At 31.7% G+C, this 21,713-nt stretch overlaps 1 long non-coding RNA gene across 2 annotated transcripts in view; it reads left to right on the top strand.

Moving 5' to 3' along the window:
- Positions 1–19,643: 19,643 nt before the first annotated feature.
- Positions 19,644–21,713, top strand: part of LOC145950793 (uncharacterized) — a 29,590-nt gene continuing 27,520 nt past the window's right edge. For both annotated transcript variants that reach the window (XR_014428637.1, XR_014428638.1), the window contains exons 1-4: positions 19,644–19,863; positions 19,940–20,225; positions 20,942–20,999; positions 21,229–21,325. This is a non-coding gene — a long non-coding RNA (uncharacterized LOC145950793). The remainder of the gene's footprint in view (positions 19,864–19,939; positions 20,226–20,941; positions 21,000–21,228; positions 21,326–21,713) is intronic.

Raw genomic sequence — 21,713 nt, 5'->3', positions numbered from 1 at the left:
GCCATGGCAATATGACAAGCACATAATCCATGATGGCCTCACTAATAAAATAAGTTTCCAACACCTAGGTAAAAAGTTTGTGTGGTGTCCTCTCTCACCATCTCAAGTGAATGAGGACCACCTCAAACTCAAAGCTAAGAAAGATGAGGAAGAGAAAAACAAAAACAAAAATAAAAAGAAAAGAAAAGACAAAAAGAATTTTTCCTTTGACAACAAAGGGCTAGGTTTAAGTGAACCTTAACCCTTGTGCCATCCTCTTTTCTTTGGTGCCAAAGAAAGATGGCAATAGAGGATGTGCACTATTTTAGGAAAAGCCATCATTGCATAAAAGGCACCCAATCCCTAAGTTAGATAATTTGGTGAATGAATTGCATGGGACCAATAACTTTGATGGTGAAGCCTCTTTGGCTCTCTCCTTTCCCCTAGTGCTTTCATTCAACAAAATTGTGTGCTTAAGGATTGCCTAGTTAAATTTTAGTATTTTACTTCCCTAATTGTGGTTTTACATCTTATGAAGGTTCAAAGGATTGGAAAAGCTTGAAGATTTGTGGTCAAATCCTTCTCAAGAAGGAGGGTATGATGGAGGACCATCCTTGACTTCATGTGAAGCCCACCAATGGTTAATTAGAGTAGTCTAGTATTAAATTTTGTTTTCCATTTTTACCCTTGTATTTTGGGGTATTTTAGTCATAGGATTTATTTTCTTTGTATTTCCTATTTTGCCCTTGTATTATGGGGTGTTTTAGTTAATTAGGTTTTTCTAATTGGGCTAGGGTATTTTAGAAGGAGGTGACGCCAATTTGGTAGCATTTTTGGACCATTTTTGGTATTAGAAAGGCTTAGGCCCAATGGTGGGCAAAGGTTGCATGGACTTGTCATGCACCTTGTTATAGCCAATCTAATCCCATAGATTCCAAACTTGGCCACCAAGTTGCATCTAGGGTTAATTTAGCATTGCATTTGGAGTGCATTTGGCTTTGGAGATTTCGGCCATGCAACCCTAAATGCAACTTCTCCTATAAATACCCCACACCCCACCACTTGTAAATACTTTGGAATATATGATATTGAGTGAGCCATTTAGTGCCTCAAAATCCTTCCTTAGTCCTAGGAGAGTTTCGGCTAGCCTACTCCTATCTCCACCCTTGGAGAATAGGAACCCTAGAGTGGCCTCCACCTTCCATTGGAGTGAGCCAACTTTGTGAGCAATCACCACCAATCCTTAAACACCTTCCGCCACCCTAAAGCATCCTCACGCAAGCTTCCACCTTTTCCACCCTCAAAACTTCCTTTGTGCCTTTCCTTTGGTGAACAAGATCAAGGGCGTGTCTTCCTCCTTTTCTAGACGTCATCCATGGAAGGAGAAAGCCATCAGTAGAGCCATCAACAACATCACTATTAAATATAGACGTCTTATCCTAGGCTTGATGACATGCTAGATGAGCTTCATGGAGCCATCATATTCTCTAAAGTTGATCTTAAAAGTGGTTACAATCAAATTAGAATCAAAGAAGGAGATGAATGGAAAACCGCTTTCAAGACCAAATTTGGATTATATGAGTGGCTAGTGATGCCCTTTGGGCTCAGCAATGCTCCTAGTACCTTCATGCGCCTCATGAATCATGTCCTAAGGGATTGTATAGGAAAATTTATTGTAGTTTATTTTGATGATATTCTTATATATAGTAGGTGGTGCCTAAGTAATCAAATAGGACACTTAAGGCAAGTCTTTAATATTCTTATGAAAAATCATCTTTTTGGAAATTTATAAAAATGTACTTTTTGTGTAGATAGTGTAGTATTCTTAGGGTTCATTATTAGTAAAAAAGGGGTTCATGTGGGCCCCGAGAAAATCAAGGCCATCCAAGAGTGGCCCACTCCTAAGCGTGTTGGAGATATTAGGAGCTTCCATGGATTGGCAAGCTTTTATAGGAGATTTGTTCCTAAATTCTCCACACTCGCCTCCCCATTAAATGAATTGGTCAAGAAAAATGTTGAATTTATATGGGGAGAGAAACAAGAGAGAGCCTTCCTAGCTTTAAAGGATAAGCTCACTCATGCACCACTTCTAGCTCTTCCAGATTTTTCAAGAACTTTTGAGCTAGAATGTGATGCCTCTGGAGTTGGCATAGGGGCGGTTTTTTTACAGGGTGGGCACCTAATTGCTTATTTCAATGAAAAACTTAAAGGTGCCTCCCTTAACTTCCCTACCTATGACAAAGAGATCTATGCTTTGGTTAGGGCCCTTCAAACTTGGGAACACTACCTTATTCCCAAGGAATTTGTCATTCATAGTGATCATAAGTCACTAAAATATTTGAGGGGTCAAGGCAAAATCAACAAAAGGCATGCTAAAGTATAGTTCTTGGAACAATTCCCATATGTGATTAAATACAAGAAAGGGAAAAACAATGTTGTAGTTGATGCCCTTTCTAGGAGACATACTTTACTAGTCTCCCTTGGATCTCAAATCCTAGGATTTGATCACATTAAGGAGTTGTATTCCAATGACTCTGAGTTTAATGAATCTTATACCCATTGTTTAGTAAAGTCTCAAGGAGGTCTATGTTTCTGAGGGGTACTTGTACAAGGAAGGACGAATTTGTATACCCCAAGGATCCATTAGAAAACTCCTTGTTAAAGAAAGTCATGAGGGTGGTCTCATGGGGCACTTTGGAGTTGAAAAGACTCTAAGCTTTCTAAAAGAAAATTTTTTTTGGCCCCACATGAGAAGGGATATTGAGAGGTTTTGCTCTAGATGTATAACTTACTTGCAAGCAAAGTCTAAAGTAATGTCTCATGGCTCCTACACACCTTTGCCAGTTGCTAACTCTCCATGGGTTGATATCAATATGGATTTTATATTGGGCTTCCCCAGGATCCAGAGAGGCATGGATTCTATCTTTGTGGTAGTGGACAGATTTAGTAAAATGACCCATTTTATACCATGCCACAAGATAGATGATGCAAGCAACATAGTAAGACTCTTCTTCAAGGAAGTGGTTAGACTTTATGGTCTCCCCAAGACAATTGTGTCAGATAGGGACACTAAGTTCCTTAGCCATGCATTTTTGGAAAACTCTTTGGAGTAGGCTAGGAACTAAACTACTTTTCTCAACTACTTGTCATCCCCAAACTGATGGGAAAATAGAAGTAGTTAATAGATCCCTATCTACTATGTTAAGGGAAGTCCTTAAGGGTAACTACAAGTCTTGGGATGAGTACTTGCCCCACATTGAATTTGCCTATAATAGGGTAGTCCATAAGACTACCAAAATCTCACCTTTTGAGGTTGTTTATGGTTTTAACCCTCTCACTCCTTTGGACCTAATACCCCTACCTGATTCTTCTCATTACTTTCATAAAGAAGGGGTATCTAGGGCTAATTTTGTGAAGAAATTGCATGAGAAGGTTAAAACCCATATACAACAACAAAATGAGAGATATGCCTTAGAAAGAGGTAAAGGCAAGAAAGGCCTCATTTTTTAGGAAGGAAATTGGGTTTGGCTTCATTTGAGAAAGGAAAGGTTTCCTTCTCAAAGGAAGTCTAAACTCAATCCAAGAGGAGATGGTCCTTTTCAGGTCCTTCAAAGAATCAATGATAATGCCTATAGGTTAAATCTTCCCAGTGATTATGGAGTAAGTAACACTTTTAATGTTAGTGATCTTATTCCTTTTACAGGTTATATTGATGAGGAGGTCGATCCTACAGATTTGAGGACAAATCCTTCTCAAGAGGGAGGGGATGATGGACCATGGGCCAATGGCCCAATCACTAGAGCTATGGCCAGGAGCATACAAGAAGAGTTGGACATCTTGAAGACTAGTGGGTTTTCTAAGCCCAAGGTACTCTTCACTTGGACTACTCTATCATGAAGAGAAGGCTTAGTTCTACTTGTGTATAACTTGTACATAGTTCTCTTATATAGGTTTATTTTTGCCTTTGTATTTGTGAGGCACTTTATTTCATTTTATTAGTCATTGTATATTGATTCTAGGGTGGGTTACTTGTAGATTTTGACTCCATTTAACCTTATTGTTTGGTACACTCATTTTCTATATTTTTCAATAGTAGAAGTGGGGTGGCATTTAGCAATGCTTGAGGGTGTGACTAGCAATTGGGCCAGAATTGCACCTAGGCAAAATTTTACATATTGGACTCATTTTGCTCCTAATTTTTCATAGATTTGATCTAGCTAGGTTTCATCACTTTTGGATGAACCTAACTAGACCAAATCAAACATTTTTGAAATTAAATCAAGGAGCCAAAATGTAGCCAATCCGCCTAGCTTCCTTAACTCTCTTGGCCGAAATTTTCTTCTCCTTCTTCAAGCTTGGGAAGCTTGTGCTACAAGCTTCTCCTTAGCTTTCTTCCCAAGAAAGCTAAGTGAGAAGCTTGCTCCACAAGCATCCTAACTAGCTTGGACGGTCAAACCAATCAAACCATGGTTCACTTGAACCATGGTTAAGGTTAGCTTGCTCCCTAAGCTACCTCCTTCTATATATTTGTAACTCCAATCTTTTCCTTCACTTTTGATGAATGAATTTCAGAATTTTCACAAATTCTCTCTTCTCAAAGTCACCTAGAATCCGTGGAGTTCAATCTCCTTAGACTTCTCTCAAAGGTTCTCAACCTTTTAGCTTGGTTCATCAAGCTTCTTCACCTTTTCAAGGAGTAACCGAACCTCCTTTGGATGCTTCTCCACCATTGGAGACTTCTCCAAGGTGCTTCCGCCACTTACAAGAGTTCAACCTCAAAGAGAAAAGGTCATTGGAGGGAGGAATCTTGAAGAACATCAATCTTCTTCAGCCTTCTTCCATCAAAGTCCCTCCTTATTGCTTAGATCTCGGCTTGATCCCTCTGCACCCTCTCCAAGTTGGCTTGATGCCTCTACCATCTGCACCTCCAATGATCCACTATGGTTATAGACCTCTGCATGAAAACCTCGACCGAGTCCAGCCCCTCGACCGAACCCACCTTCTCTATGATGGCCTTATCGGCCATAAAGGTGGGGTTTTCCTTGTAAAATCCCTCAACAGTCAGGTTAGGATTCCACAGAGACGCGATGTCAGGCAACATGCTAACATGGTCTAGCCTCACCAAGGGATGACTTACGTCAAAATGTTGATATATGCATCTCGACTTTGGAGCAGTAGCTGGGCCAGGCCCGAACGAAGTCACAGTTAGAGGAGTCGTCATTGGCACCTCGGTCATAGCACTTTTCCCATGAACCTCAGTGGTGAAAACAGTCGGAACCACTTGCGGTAAAAATTCGTAACTACATGAAAACTGCAAAGTATCACAAGAATAAAGATGAATCTGGTACCTGTCGTTCTGGGGTGACCCCCACCATAGGCTCCCTAGCTAGAGTCTCAGCTCGAGGACTCATAGTCAAATCAATTGTTGTTGCATGGTCGGCAACTCTTGATGTCACCTCCTCAAGAATCGAAGCCAATGAAGCCTTGTCGACCTTTTTTGGTGTCCTCTTTCTCTTATGGTGAGGCCTCAAAGTAGGAGTAACCTCCTCCTCTCCTTCTCACCAGGCTCTGCAAACAAAAGCAACACAAAATTTTTAGAATATTAGAAAATACATAGCAAACCCAACAAACAAAACAAAAAAATACTCACTCTCCAAAATCTTCTCTTTATCTGTCAGGTCGATAAGAGAAAGGACAAGCTTGCTATCCACGGGTCGAGGAAACTTCTCAAGGTTAGCTATATGGTCGTGTCAGACACCGACAAGCGAAGACATGTGGAACCATTGAACTTCACAAGGTTCCACTGCCAGAAGAAGGGGAACCTCGACTCCCCCTCGTGATGGAAGACCTCTTCGGTTCTTGGGTCAACATTTACAGGTCGGACCTAGACAACCTCTTTCTTGAAATTTTTGTAGGATTGGGAGTAGAGTTGGAACAACCCCAAACCTTACTCCCACTAAGCGACACCCAGCCTAAGCGAGGCTCACCCAACTTAAGTTGATAAAAATATAGAAAAATAGACAATGACACATCGATCCCCAGGGTCGAGCACAAGACTTGAAAAGCACGCAGGAAACCCCAACTGTTAGGATGCAACTGGTAGGGGGAGACATTAACGTAAGAAAGGAAGGCACACTTGAACTCGATAAAAGGAAAGTAAACACTTAGGTCTCTAAAAAGGCAGCGATACATATAAAAAAATGGGGTATTCACAGTACCTGGCATATACACACGCTCATCAGGCTAGCAAGGCTCAACCTGGATGAGCTTAGAAATGGCCGACTTACAGATTGTCAACAACTTCTAGAGGGTATTCACATCGAGAAAGGTTCTAAACCTACTCTCGAATTCCTCCACATCCCCCCTCACCCATTCATAGCTCGGAATGGAGATAGTGGGATGTGAGTCCCTCCGGTTATTTACCCCCTCTTTCTCTTTTTTCCATCATCAGCAATGGCTATCTCCCCGGCAGCCACCACCCCCTCCTCCTGGGCCTTGGCCTTTCCTTTGGCCTTTTGCAATGTGACCTAGGGAGAGACAAAACTTTGTTCTCCGTCATAGGCCATTTTCCACGACACACTCAACTAAGAACAGAGGGGAGATGAGCAAGCAAAGGGAAATACCTGGTATTTATAGAACTGACCCTTGAATACTCACAAATGGCGAAGATAGACGGTGAAGGCACTACCGTAAATGACACAAGAACGGCAGGAATAACAAAAAGAGGCTTGATAGACGGAGAAACGAGTATGCCAATAAGGAAGATAAGTAAAATAAAGAGGGAAACCAGCATTTAAAAACAAAAAATGACAAAGGGCAAAGGCATTAAATAGAGCGTCATAATGACAGGGTGTGTCCCATCATTATGGGCTACCACTCTTTATTACAGTCGTCTTTGCTTCTTGAAACGAGGCGATGCCTCGACAACACGTGGCACTCGACCCAAGAGTTAGAAATGAAAATTCATGACCCCTCACCGAAAATCAGTACCATCTCTAGCACTCAGAGCTCGAGGGGCTAGTGTACTACCCACATCGGTTCTGGGGGCCCACCTCGGCATCATCTCTTCGGCTCATAGCACTTAGAGCTAGGGGGGCTAGTGTACTACCCACATCGGTACCAAGGCCCACCTTGGCACCAAAGAAGTTGGACCACATTGGCTTATCAAATCGAACCACTCCCCAACTGATAAGATAATCTGATAAGTCTGCAATCTTATCAAATCATAATTGATCCCACTCTCACCTGTCGCCACCCGCCGAAACGGACGTTGGCATTCGCGACGATGGTTGGACTCTTTTTAGGTTTTGAAAGATGATGGATTGTTAGAGCGACTTATTCTCAAACTGAGACCTCATCGAACTAACAATACTTATTAAATGACTCTCACCAATCCATGTTAATCCCAAGCGGGACCCTCCATGGATTAGTGGTTTTCGTAAAAAGAAGGGTTCTTGGAGTCGCCACCAATATTTTACTCAAAACATTGGAAAAAGATATAAGGCAATTGATTTTTATAAATCAACCTTGGCCATTACAACCAGAGTCGGGTAAGGGAGTCGATTACGTGCGAGGAAGGTGTTAGCACCCCACAACGCCCCTTTCGGGTTCCCTATGACGGATTATTTCATAAATAACAATGTAAAATTACTAAATTACCCCTATTTATTAGAAACGATTATAGATAAAATATTTACATGATGAAAGCTCTAAACATGCAATGTAACAATCAAAAATCAATAAAAGCGGTAAAAGAAAGGATTTAGAAAGAAACCTCCGAAGTGGGCTTTTATATATTCAAAATGAAGTTTAGGAGGCTTTTTGGCGCTCCTTCCCACTACACGTCCGCTCGCTCCTTTCCCCCTAAAGACAAATTTTTACTATGGAAATCAAAGAGATTTCCCTTCGACTTGTTCGAATCTCAAGCTAATGGCTCATGACTCAAGAACTTCGTCGGATCGGCTCCCGGAGAGATATCTAGGGCAGAGAAGAGCTCAAAAACCCAAGAATACTCAGCAGGAGGGTTGAGGAATCTGTAAAAAGTGTGGAAGGACGTGCCAATGACGTCCTATTTATAGGATTGAGGCGCAATACGGCCTGGGGGGTCAGTACGGCCAGTACTGGGTTTTTGAACTACAGTACGGCCGTATTGAATTTGGTACGGCCGTACTGAAGTTCAAAATCTTCAGTACGGCCGTATTGAGTTCAGTACGGCCGTATTGCAGTTCAAATGGCTCAGTACGGTCGTACTGAACCTCTGGGAGGGTGTATTGAGCTCCAATCCTTGCATACCCTTATTTTAAGCTATTCTAAGACTTCTAGACCTACAAAGAATCATCCTAGGGTCTTCTAGGAGTCCTTCCGGCTGACTTTCCTTCGGTCTTTGAGAGTCTTTGAGCTTTATTTCCGACCCGGACAATTTTAGGGGTCTACATCACCTAGGGGAAAAACCCTAATCTTCATCAAGGTACGTGCATTATATATATGAGACTTACACATTTACAAAGACTAACTTAAGCATTGGAGTCTCTTTTGCAGGTACCCACCCCATTCAAGACTGACAAACTCGCAAAGTAGAAGAGGCTCACTGATCTTGCCCGTAGATCGTCTTTACACCGATCTCAGGTAAGAACAATGTTAGTTCCATCAACTTAAAAATAATTGGTTTATATAAGGATTCATATGAACTTATCAAACAAATCTAAAATCGATTAAAAAATTAGATTTTTTTAAAAACAATTACTGTGTTAACTTAACAATAACCATCATAAAACTTTAAAATGTATTTTTCATTTAATTATTCATAAAAAAAATACTTTTAAATTAAGCATTCACCAAAAAAGATACTTTTAATTAAAATATGTTTTAAAATTTTATTAATTCACTGTCATCCTCTCAATTGATTAAAAAGTGATAAAATATAATTAATGTTCAATTAGTTTAATAAATAAAAATTATAAAATAAATTATATATATAAATATACATACCAATAACACATGATTTATATTACTAATGGAATATTTCTGACAAATTTATATTTGTCAAAAATGTTAGAATTTTTGACAAAAATTTGCAATCATATATTTAAAAAGATCATTAATAAAACTTCAAATATATATGTATATCTATATATATATATATTCTAATATATATATATATATAGAGAGAGAGAGAGAGGAGGAAGAGGAGGAGGAATCAAATGACTTACAAAGTAACTCTTAGTAAAGTTACTCCGCTCAATAACTCATGGTATATGTTAAATTTCATCGATCTAATTATTAAATTAAAAGTTATTAAATTTTACTAATAATTAATATAGAAAATATTTGATTAGCTTCGGAATAAATTATTTGCAAACAATATAGTTGAAAAATTAATTTTTTTAAATTATTTAACTATAATCTTATTAATAATTTACTATATGATTTTGATATTTTTGTATAACTAATATTTGGTTTTAAACTTGATATGAAAATATTATGATATAACTTGATAAGATTTTAAATTAGTATTTTATTAATGGTTGATAATTAGAAAATAAAACAAGGATAAATATATTTTCTGAATTTTAAATCTTAGATTTAAGATGAATAAATATATTAAGTTAATTAATAATTTATTTAAAATGTTAAAATTTAATTTATAAAAATAATATTTTAAAAGAGAAAGGATATAATAACACCGGTGTAACTTTTACTAAGTATTACATTGCTCAACAACTTTATATTAAATATGAATTTTATAAATTCAACCGTTAGATTGAAAGTTTTTTACACTTAAATCATATATACAAAATTTCATATAAATTCAAGATGATTTGATACTTCATTCTTGTAAAACAAAATTGACGTAATATATACATTTCAAAATATACTAAAATATGAGCATTTTAATTACCTTCAAGTTGTTGTTCAATTTTAACAAAACTTGATATCAACATATAAAGTGATATGAATTTTCAATCTAACGGTTGGATTTACAAAATTCATTTAATATAAAGTATTGAGCGGTGTAATACTTAGTAAAATTTATACACGTGTTATTATAACCCTTATCATTTTAAAATATATAAATTATTATTTAAACTTTTAAATTTATAATAAATAATTTAAATTGTATCATAATATTAATTTTAAATAGAAATAAGTAGATTGTTAATTATAAAAGTAAGTATATATATAAATAAAGATTAACTAAATATAATATAATTATTATTATTGGTAATATAATTATTATATATATTTTTATATTTCTATAACGGTCCGGACACACCGAAATGAGAGGAATCCAAAGATAATATAAGTATGAGATTGTATAGTTGAAGATGACTTAAATGAATCAATTTGTACTACTTATATTGACAACATGCATCTGCTTTTCGGTAGTTTATCTCATCAGAATTCCACAGTTAAGCGTGCTTGATTTGGAGTAATACAGGGATAGGGTGACCTTCTGGGAAGTTTCCCAGAAATTGTGTAATTAAGGACAAAACATGCTGAATAGTGAAGTATTGTGAAATAAAATCCTTGAGAGGCCAAATATGAGTGGTTCGTAGAGACCGAATTTGCGACGTCTATAAAATTTAATAAAATAAAAAGTAAATATTTAGCGACCGATTTATTCAGTGGCTAATTTGGTCCTACACACATCAGCGACCAAAATCATTGCAACTATTTTGCTACCGAAAATTTTTCCGTCGCTATATAGCTTTGTGACCAGGTTTTTGCGACTACTTAAATTCAGTCGCTAAGGTAAACAGCGACCAATTTTAACAATTTAGCGACCGATTTTGGTGGTCGCTAAATGCCATATTTTTGTAGTGATCGTGGCAAGGGTTTCCTAGAAATGAAGTTTATTTGTATTTGAACTTATATCGATCTCTTTTGGAGCATTTATTGAACTTTTATTATTTTAAATTCAATTTTTAAATCATTTGGTTATTGAAGTATATTTATGAAAGATTTATGTGAACCATTTTACCTCTATTAAGAATCTATTTCTTTATTCTTTTATATTATTACAATATATATGTTAGGGTAAAATGAGTGTTACAGGTACAGATTTAAAAATTTATATAAATAGATATTTTAAAATATATAAATTATATTTTAGCTTTAAGATAGCTAATTCATATTACGATGAAAGATTAATTATAAATATAGATAATTAATTTTAAAATATTAAAATTTAATTCATAAATAAATATGATAAGTAAAAAAATTAAATTATTAGTTTGCACAAACCTCTTCATAGTTGTTACCGCAACTCTTTTTGTGAATCTTGAGTTTTTTAATAACAATTATAAATTATTTTTATAATCATCTTTAAAATATTAATCAATGATTATAAATTAACAATATAAAACCATTTAATTTTTATGCAATAAAAATATCTAATAAATAGTAAGGAAAGTTTATCAAGTTATATACTAATTCTCAATCATTCAATTTTTAAACACATGCAAAGAAGTGAACTGTCTTTTTGAGAAAGTTAAAGGAATTTTAAAATTCGTTATTTTGAAAGCGAATTTAGAATTATAGGTTTTCAATTAATAATAAATAACATTTAAAAATAATAAATTTTGAATTTATGTTACTAGAGTATTCAAACAAGATGTGACACCCTTACTACCCCAACACATATATTGTAATAATGAAAACTTACAAATAAATTTTTCAATTTCGGTAAAAGGGTTCACATGAGAATCTTCAAAATTATTCTTCAATAACCACAATAATAAAAATGAAACGCAAGAGTTTACAAATTATTTTCAAAAATAATATTTACAATTCCAAATCCATATAAAAACCTATGTTCTAAAAATCCTCTACCCCGATGTTACAATATCTGAGCATACCCACAATTCAACCGTTGGCATTCTAGATGCCACTCGTAGCCGGATCTTCCTCACCTAAAACATCTACAATTTGTACGGTAAGAAAAGAAAACATCCATATGTAAAGCACATACAAACATACAACAATGTAATCTCATTACATAATGAAATATTTACAAGCATTTCAATATGCATCATTTTCAGCTCATAATTCGCAATCACACCCATTCATCTCAAATCTTGCAATTAACATTATCATATTTGTGACACCCTCTACCCCAACATTAATACACAAAATATTGTTTCTTTTTCCTTTAAAGTAAATAAAATCTTTCATAGTTAACATCTTTCATGGATAAAACAATTGTTTCAAATATCATAAGGTAGAAGATTCACATTCGTAATTCATAAATCATAACAAGTCGACATGTAAGTATTAAGATTCAAGAAAATCATATAAAAGAAAATATAGATTAATTCCAGCAAAGGTGGCAGTGCCTCCTAGCTAGTTAGGAATTAATTTATAACTTTCAATTCATGTAATAAAAATAATATAACAAAGATATACATTTTGGTCTTTTCTCAAGAACGTTCAAAATTACAAAAGAAGATAAAATTAAAGTTTTTAAAAATAATAACATCCAAAATAAGCCCAGCTATGCCCGATGTCACATCCTATCAGAGCATGCCCAACTGAAGCCTTAAGCCTCATCACCAACATCCTCATGATGATGATCATCTGCAACATAATTTAAACATATACAAAAACAACAAGGGAGTCAGAAACATCTCACTCAGTTTTAGGTGAAGAAATAAAGGTTAGATAGCACACACACACAACAAATATAAGTCACATGTAAATCATACACATACATAATCAACAACACATATACACTTATTTATCATGCAATGATGTCATGGACTCGACTCATAAATGCATGCATGTGGCGCCATAAGGAAGTTTCACATATCATCACTGGTGACCCTAAGGCACACCTGGTTACATCACTGGTGACCCCAAGGTACACCTGGTTACATCACTAGTGACCCTAAGGTACACCTTGTTAGCAAGTTACATCACTGGTGACCCTAAGGTACACCTTGTTAGCAAGTTACATCACTGGTGACCCTAAGGTACACCTTGTTAGCATGTTACATCACTGGTATGCGGCCTCAGCGGCATACCTGGAATAATATATGCATATGATGCATGTCATACATTCATTATTTCATTAACTCAACATTTGACTTATTACAGAATTTCATTAGGTACATCATGTCATCATTTTTTCATGTTCTCATAACCACATCTTGTCTCAATAGTCCATTCTTAGGTCTCATGTCATTTGTCCATATTTCACATGGTCATGTCATCAATCACTACAAAAAAAAGTCAATTTAGCCACCGAAATTAGCGACCGATCTTTTTCCGTCACTAATAGCGACATAATTAGCGACCGAATTTGATTTAGTTGCAAATTTTATTTAGCGACCAATTTAGCGACCGAATTTTTTAGTAGCAAAAAATCGGTCGCTAAAATAATAATTGTTGATTAAAATAGCGACGAAATGGTTTCGGTCGCTAAAAAAATAAAAAAAAAAATTATTATTTATAATAAATTTAGCGATCAAACTAAAATCGGTCGCTAAAAAAATAAAATATTCTTATTTATAATAATTTTAGCGACTAAATTAAAATCGGTCGCTAAAAAAATAAAAAAAAATTATTCTTTATAATAATTTTAGCGACCAAATTAAAATCGGTCACTAAAAGAATAAAATATTATTATTTATCATAATTTTAGCGACCAAATTAAAATCAGTCGCTAAAAAATAAAAAAAAAATTATTATTTATAATAATTTTAGCGACCAAATTAAAATCGGTCGCTAAAAAAATAAAATATTATTATTTATAATAATTTTAGCGACCAAATTAAAATCGGTCGCTAAAAAAATAAAAAAAAATATATTATTTACAATAATTTTAGTGTCCAAATTAAAATCGGTCGCTAAAAAAATAAAAAAAAATTTATTTATAATAAGTTTAGCGACCAAATTAAAATCGATCGCTAAAAAAATAAAAAAAATATTATTTATAATAATTTTAGCGACCAAATTAAAATCGGTCGCTAAAAAAATAAAAAATATTATTATTTATAATAGTTTTAGCGACCAAATTAAAATCAGTCGCTAAATGTAAATTTTTTAAAAAATTTAGAAATATATTTCTTTTAAATGGAAGAAAATATAAAAATATATAATATTATTTTTATAATGATAAAAATATTAATGATAAGAAATAAAAATTAGTACCCTCCTAATAAAATTAATTTTTTTTAAATAATACAAATTATGTAATTTAAGATAGATAATTAATATATCATGATGCATTAAAAAATGAGAAACATAATGCTATAAAAGAAAATTAAATAATAATCTTTTTAATTGAATCTTTTTAAAAAAAAAAATTAGACTAATTTAAATAATAATTTATCTAGAAAATTTATTTATTTTTCTCTTAAGAAATTTATTTCTCTTTTACCATGCTTAATATTTTATTACATTATTAGATAATATGAAAATACATAATTTATTGTGCTTTCTAATTTTGTTAAGATAAATAAACTTCTTTTCATAAATCTTATTTTATTTTCATTATTATTTTCAAAATTGACTTAAACATCTAGTTCAATTGATATAAACAAGTTAGTTTCATTAAATTAAAAATAATTAGCTTATATAAGGATTAATAAAAATTTATCAAACAAATCTAAAATTGATAAAATATAATTAATGTTCCATTAGTTTAATAAATAAAAAATTATAAAATAAATTATATATATAAATATATACACCAATAACATATGAGATCAATTAGTTAAAATATGTTATACCATCTATCTTCGATTATGCTCGTACTATTTTGGGGTAGATATCGCTTCTTTGAGGAGAGATGATTCTATTATTATATATGAATATGATCCCACCATGGGAAACTGATTCAACAACAACCATATTTTGAAATATTTTTATTTTGTTTAATGATAAATTAATTTTTAATATAAAAATATTTATTTAAAATATATCTAATTATACATATATATTTTAAAATTATATTAATTAAATATGTATATAATAGTTTATCTTAAAACTCAATTCATTTAGATATTATAAAATATTTTATTTTAAACATCAATTAAATAATACCTTGCTACTTATAATTTATTTAAATATTTATAAATGAATATTACATTAACTCCATTGATTATTTTAATCCTTGTCTTTAATTTTATTATATATAAAAATTATTTATCTAATATATTTTGAAATTATTTTCATGAATCTTATTTTATTTCAATTGTTATTTTAAAAGTTAGGCTTAATCATTCAATTCAATTGATATAATCGTGCTAGTTTCATTGTTTAAAAGCAATTGACTTATACAAAAATTAGTAAGAATTTGTGAAACAATTATAAAATGAAATATTTTTTAGTAATTTAAAAAAATTATTATCCTTTGATTTTAATTTACTCATAGATGTTCATAGTATTTAACTTATGATATATACACCTCCTTTTTATTACAATTACACTTGCTTTGTTTAAAAAGGCTAAAATTGCTGACAGTAGAGCTCGAATCCACACACATACTTACGTGGAGAAAATCTTAAGTCTTCCCCCTTAACTAATTGGGCAAACCACCCACTGGTTCTTTTTGATCAGTTTTTAATACATCACACACTACTAGAAAAATTAATATTTGTGACGAATTTTGTGACGGAAAAAATAGCATCGCTAATAGTGACGCATTTTGTGAGGGAATTTTAAGTTTTGTGACGGACAAGAATTTATTGACTTTTGTGACGGATTTTGTGACGGAATATAATCCGTCTCTAAAAATCCGTCACAAATTTCGTCACTGAATCAAAAAAAAAAAATTTGTGACGAATTTTGTGACGGAAAAATTTTCGTCTCTAAAAATCCGTCACTAAATAAAAAAAAATGTTTGTGACGGATTTTGTGACGGAATGAACTTCGTCTCTAAAAAATCTGTCACAAATTTCGTCACTAAAATGAAAAAATTTAGTGACGGATTTTTCCCTCTCAAAATTCCGTCACAAATAGGTTAAAATATTTTGTGAAAAAATTTGTGACAAATTGTTCCCTCTCAAAATATTAAATTTTATTTATGAAACTTTTATATTTAAGAATTATGCATAATTAAAGAAAATATGTTAAATTTTTTTTTAAAAAATAATAAAATTAAAAATATTTTATTTCATTAAAGGACTGAAAAAATTATGAAATTCATTTAATTAAATAAAAAACTGTCAATTTTGAACATAAGAAACTAAGAAATTCATTAAAAATATTTTTAAAAAAACTTGTGAAATACAAAAAAAAGAATATTAATTTAATTTTGGCTTAATTACATTTTTTATCCCTCAAGTATTGTAATTGTGCAATTTTGATCCCTAAGATTTTAATTGGATAATTTTAGTCCCTAAAAGAATTGTACTTGTGCAATTTTAGTCCTTTAATTTTTAATTGAACAATTTTAGTCCCTCAAAAATCATAATTGTGCAATTTGAATCTCTCCCATTAAAAATTTAATAATTTTAAAATTTTAATATATATATATAATAATTTAAAATTATACAATTATTTGCTTATTTAAGTTAACATATACTATAATTTTTATTAATGTAACAAATGATATATATTTATTATTACTAAATAAATAAAGTTTATATATTATTAATAATTTAATATTGCTAATAAATTAATATCAATAATATTGTTAGTATATTTATAGATAAATTAATAATTTGATAAATATAACTTAGTATATATTAATATACTTTTACAAAAATATAAATATAGTAGATAAGATATGTATATTTATATTTTTGTAAAAGTATATTAATATATAATGTTATATTTATACTTTTGCATAGTTTATTTGTTTCTCTCAGGGTTCTCTTAAGAACCCACAGAGTACTCTAATCCATACAATAAACATCTTACTCATATAATTGTCTCTTACAATTGCATTCCCTTATGGTGTGTTTGGATGAGTAATTTTACAAATTTAAGGAATTTGAAATTCTTGGTATTTGAATTACTTTGATTTCAATTTATATCATTGTTAAAATATTTTGTTTAGATAAGTCAATTTAATTTTTTTTAAATTTTAAATTGTTAATTTGGATATGATAATTTGATTCTATCATGATAAAATTGCTTTTAAAAATATATTTATATGTTGAGATTTTTAAATAAAATTTAATAAAAAAATGTTAACCAATTTTTAAATATTTAATAATTTTAAAAATTAATTTAGATAATATTTAATAATTTTTAAAGTATTTTTTAATATTCAATAATTAAAAATATGAAGATATAAGATAAAATATATAAGTGAAATAAGGGGAAAAAATATGAGGAATTTCAAATTCTTACATTTTTGGGAGAATTTGAAATTCTATTATTTCAAAGAATTTGACAAATGCTTGGAATTCTAATTCTTTGTAAATTCTCCATCGAAACAAAGTATTTCACCTCAAAAATTTAAAATTCTTCAAACAAATGAATTATCCCATTAAAATTCCTCATCCAAACATACTTTTAGGTTTTTCATAGGAACCATAGAGATATTAAAATTATACATTTATATTTAAATATAAGAAAAACAACAAAAAAACATGTATATCCAGAACGGCCCGTTCTGAAACCAGAACGGTCCGTTCTGAAACCAGAACGGTCCGTTCTGAAACCAGAAAGGCCCGTTCTTACACCAGAACGGCGCGTTCTGGAATCAAATTTTAAGGTACAACAGCCACGTATGGAATGACCCGTTTCGCTTTAGTTTTAATAGGCTATTTTAGTATTTTAGAACGGCCCGTTCCACTTTGGGAACGGGCCGTTCTGTATTTGCGTATTGATCATAAATTTATGTGTTAGAACGGGACGTTCTGATTTAATTTTAATAGGGTATTTTAGTAGTCTAGAACGGCCCGTTCCAGTTTGAGAACGGCCCGTTCTGGGCTATTTAAATATGTGATTATTTAATTTTTAGATCAAGTGAAAATATGTGACTAATTAACTATGTATGAAATGTGTAACTATTGACTTGTATATACATAATAAGATTTATAAATATTAACCATTATTAGGCTCTAGATATCTATTTTATAAATATTAACCTTTATAGGTTATAGATATCTATTTTAATTTTAGAAGTCTACATGTCTAAACTCAGCCTTAATTAATGAAAATATATTTTTATTAATATTCTTAGGGATTTTTGATTTAGTTAGATGTTAAAAAATGCCTAATACAGTAACTTTATAAATTAATGTAGTGATTAAATATTTTGCGGTCACATATTATAATTTATTTTAGTAGAAAATCTGCCTAGCAAAAAAAAAAAAATTTACTAGAAAATCTTGTGTTTAATTTTAATGTGTGCAAAATATTTTCATATGACAAAGAAAAAGTTTCCAAGACAATAAATTTCAAACAAATAGTCAATTTATCTCCTAGAATTGAGGATTTAGACAATTTTATAATTTGCCACACAATCTATTATATTTTTCATTTATTTCATTCATTGTCAATATAAATTTAATTATAACATTATTTCCAATTAAATTATTTTTATTTTCACTGCTTGTCGCTGCGTTCATTTGGATTGTGGTTGGGTTTGGTGTTTCTTCTTCAGTGTTTCTCCATCCACCAATTCAATCACCGCTCGCAGATCCGACTCTGCAACAATTTCTTAAATACAAATATTTAATTAATTAATTTTAATATATATACTAAATTTAATATTAGAAAATTTATAAATATTTTAGTTATAATTTTTTATTATCTTTTGATTTAATATTGGATTTCTTTTGATTATGAAAGATATTTACCTGAATTTGAGTTATAATTGTTATAATCTTTTGATTTAATATTGGATTTTATTTATTATAAAACATAATAAATAAAATCTAAAATCTAGAGCAATTTCTTTGATACAAATATGTAATTAATTTTAATATATAATAAATTTAATATCAAAATATTTATTATAATTTTAGTTATGATTTATATAATATTTTGATTTAATATTAAATTTCTTTTGATTATAATATTTTAATATATTTTATTTAAAATATTGGTTAACATATTTTATTATATTTTCATTTTAATTTATTATAAAATAATTAGAATATTTAATTTAACATCATTAAAAAAATAATCATTATAAAATTTATTCTTTTTTAATTTAATTATTTATTATAATACTTTTTAGTTACTATATTTACCAAAAAATTATTTTTAATTAAAATATATTTTAGAATTTTAGTAATTTAGTTAATTCATTATCATTCACTCACTTGATTTTACCGTATTGGTCAATACCTGTTTACAGGAAGTGAATTTCATAATAAATCAGTAAACAATCATATAACAATAATTTTTTATTAGTTGACAATTACTTTACATTATTTGTACATGATCATTAAATTCTCAAAAAATTTGACTTAAAGAATATATAGTATATTTCATTAAATATTTTAATTATTTAGATATTTAAACATTTTGAAATTAATTTTTAACATGATATAATATTGTTCGAAAGAAGTTTCATGAAATTCTTATCCAGCTAATTTTTAATTTTTAATTCCAATCAACAAATAATCTTCAAATCCTCCCTTTTTAAACTACACGTACAGAAAGACCCATGAATTAACTTCAGATTAGGTAGCAGTGGACCCGTCAAGTTAATTGCTTGCCTCAATTATATTTATATAAAAGTAAATATTAAATAATAAATTAAGACACAAACAGAATGAATAATGTGAGGGTCACACACAAAATGAATTCAACAAATTAGGGCTTGTCTCCCGCTCTTCTCATTTCTCTCCGCTTTTTCTCTCCCGCACAGAATGATTTGAACAAATTAGGGCTTCTCTCCCCCTCTTCTCATTTGTCGCTGGTCTTTCTTTCCCACTCGTCCCCGACCAATTTTCTTCCGTCTCTTCGTCGTCTCTGGTACGCTTTTTCCGATTCCCAATCTTCCATTTCCAATGCGCCTTCTTCTTCCTTCACTCAGATCCTTCTTTTGCAGATTGGAGCGGATTCCTTTCCTTCCAGATGGCGGCGGCGGCGTGGTGGTGGTGGTGGTGGTGAGGCTTGAGGGGGAGGGCGGCAGCAGCGGTGGTGGTGGGCGGCGCTGGTGTGGTTCTTGGCGGTGCCGCCCCATTTCAAGAAGGGGAGGGAGAAGTTTTGGAGCGGCTGCGACTTGACCGGAGGAGGCGCCGGTGCGGTGGCCATTCCCTCCAGCTTAGTTGGTAAACGGCGTTGTAGGGAATGAGAAGAGAAGAGGGTGCGTTGGTCTGGTCTGGTCTGCTCTGGTATGGGAAACTAAACTAGAGTTGCTTATTTTCTTTCATTCGCTGCTTAAATTCCCTCCAACAAGGAACATTCTTTGCAAAACTTACAATTATACTTTGTAAATTCATTGTAAAGATTGTGTGTTTTACCCAAATCAGACTAGTTGCAGGTATGCTGTTAATTCTGAGTATGTTTTTTTGTCTATACATACTTGTGTTAGGGACTCCTGAGCTTTTCCTTATAGCAGATATGTTGCATATATCTAGGTATACTTGTATAAAACTGATTTGTTATTGATTTTTCCTTCTATGCTACAAATTGAGTGTTTCATTTGCTGCTGAGAATATTTTCAATAGAGGAATTGGGAATTTGATAGAGGTGAAAATCAAATTTTTGATTTGTTAAAGATTTGAATTTACCTGATTGACCTTCTATTTGAGCAAAAATTTGTTAGAATGTAGGGGTGGTGAGAAGTTAAATCATTTTCAATTTTCCGTTACACCCACCAGCAGAGCTCAATAAGTGTGTGTGTGTGTGTGTGTGTTAGTGAGTGTTACTTATAACTGAAATTCAATATCCGAAAAGGGGTAAAAGTTTTATAAAATTTCCAGTAATTCTACTTGACTTACAATTACAAATGGTTGTTTTGTGTCATAAATGGTAGATGAATGTTTCAGATTTTAGGTGATAAGGATCACATGTGCCTTGTCTTGACCTATTGAAAATATTAATTCAGGAATTCCATCTCTTGTTGCCATTCCTGCTGGATGTCGAGCTACTAAATGTATTAATAGGTGAGTTTTATTATAAAACCAAGGGTTGATTTGAGAATAGATAATTCAAATTTTGTAATTCCTTTTTTACTTTATTAACAGAGGGTAATTCACATTTAAATTAAATTAGGTCATACAAATTATTATATCATGTGTTTAGTGAGTCTACTTGCATAAGTCATATTCTTCTGCATGGTTTAAAAAAAAAAATCTACTGCATGGAATTACTATACATTATTTTCCGTGTTAGGTTTGTTGGTGAGCTTACTGTTGACAAGGTTACAAATTGGTTTGCAACAACTGTATTGGCTTTACCTCAAATTAACTACTACTCAAAGGAAACACTGGTAATTTGTTTAAACTTTAAAGGATCATTCTCCTTTTCTGTAAATATGCGTGGTATTTTTTCTTTTTCTCTGGAGCAATTTTTTTGTAATATAAAGAAATTCCTTGAATAATGAACATCTGTAATGATCATGGATGAGGGGTTAATGTAGTACAATATTGGGTATGAACAAGCTTGATTATGTTCCTTGTCTTCCCTTGAGGTTTCCCTCCTTTTTGACTATTTAATTTGGTCAGTTTCAGTATATTTTTTCCTTGAATCTCTACAGAACTAACAGATTGTTTTGGTTTATAATACACCCTTTGCTAAAATTGCTTGGCTCTCAATTGTATAAGAGGCTGTTTTTGTATGTTGGAGTAAGCTACATCACTTTTATATAAAGATAGCTT

This window comes from Cajanus cajan, chromosome 8 (assembly GCF_000230855.2).
Source record: "Cajanus cajan strain Asha chromosome 8, NIPB_CcT2T_4, whole genome shotgun sequence".
NCBI lineage: Eukaryota > Viridiplantae > Streptophyta > Magnoliopsida > Fabales > Fabaceae > Cajanus > Cajanus cajan.
Note: the sequence above shows the minus strand (reverse complement) of the source record. Positions and strands in the feature narration are given on the sequence as shown.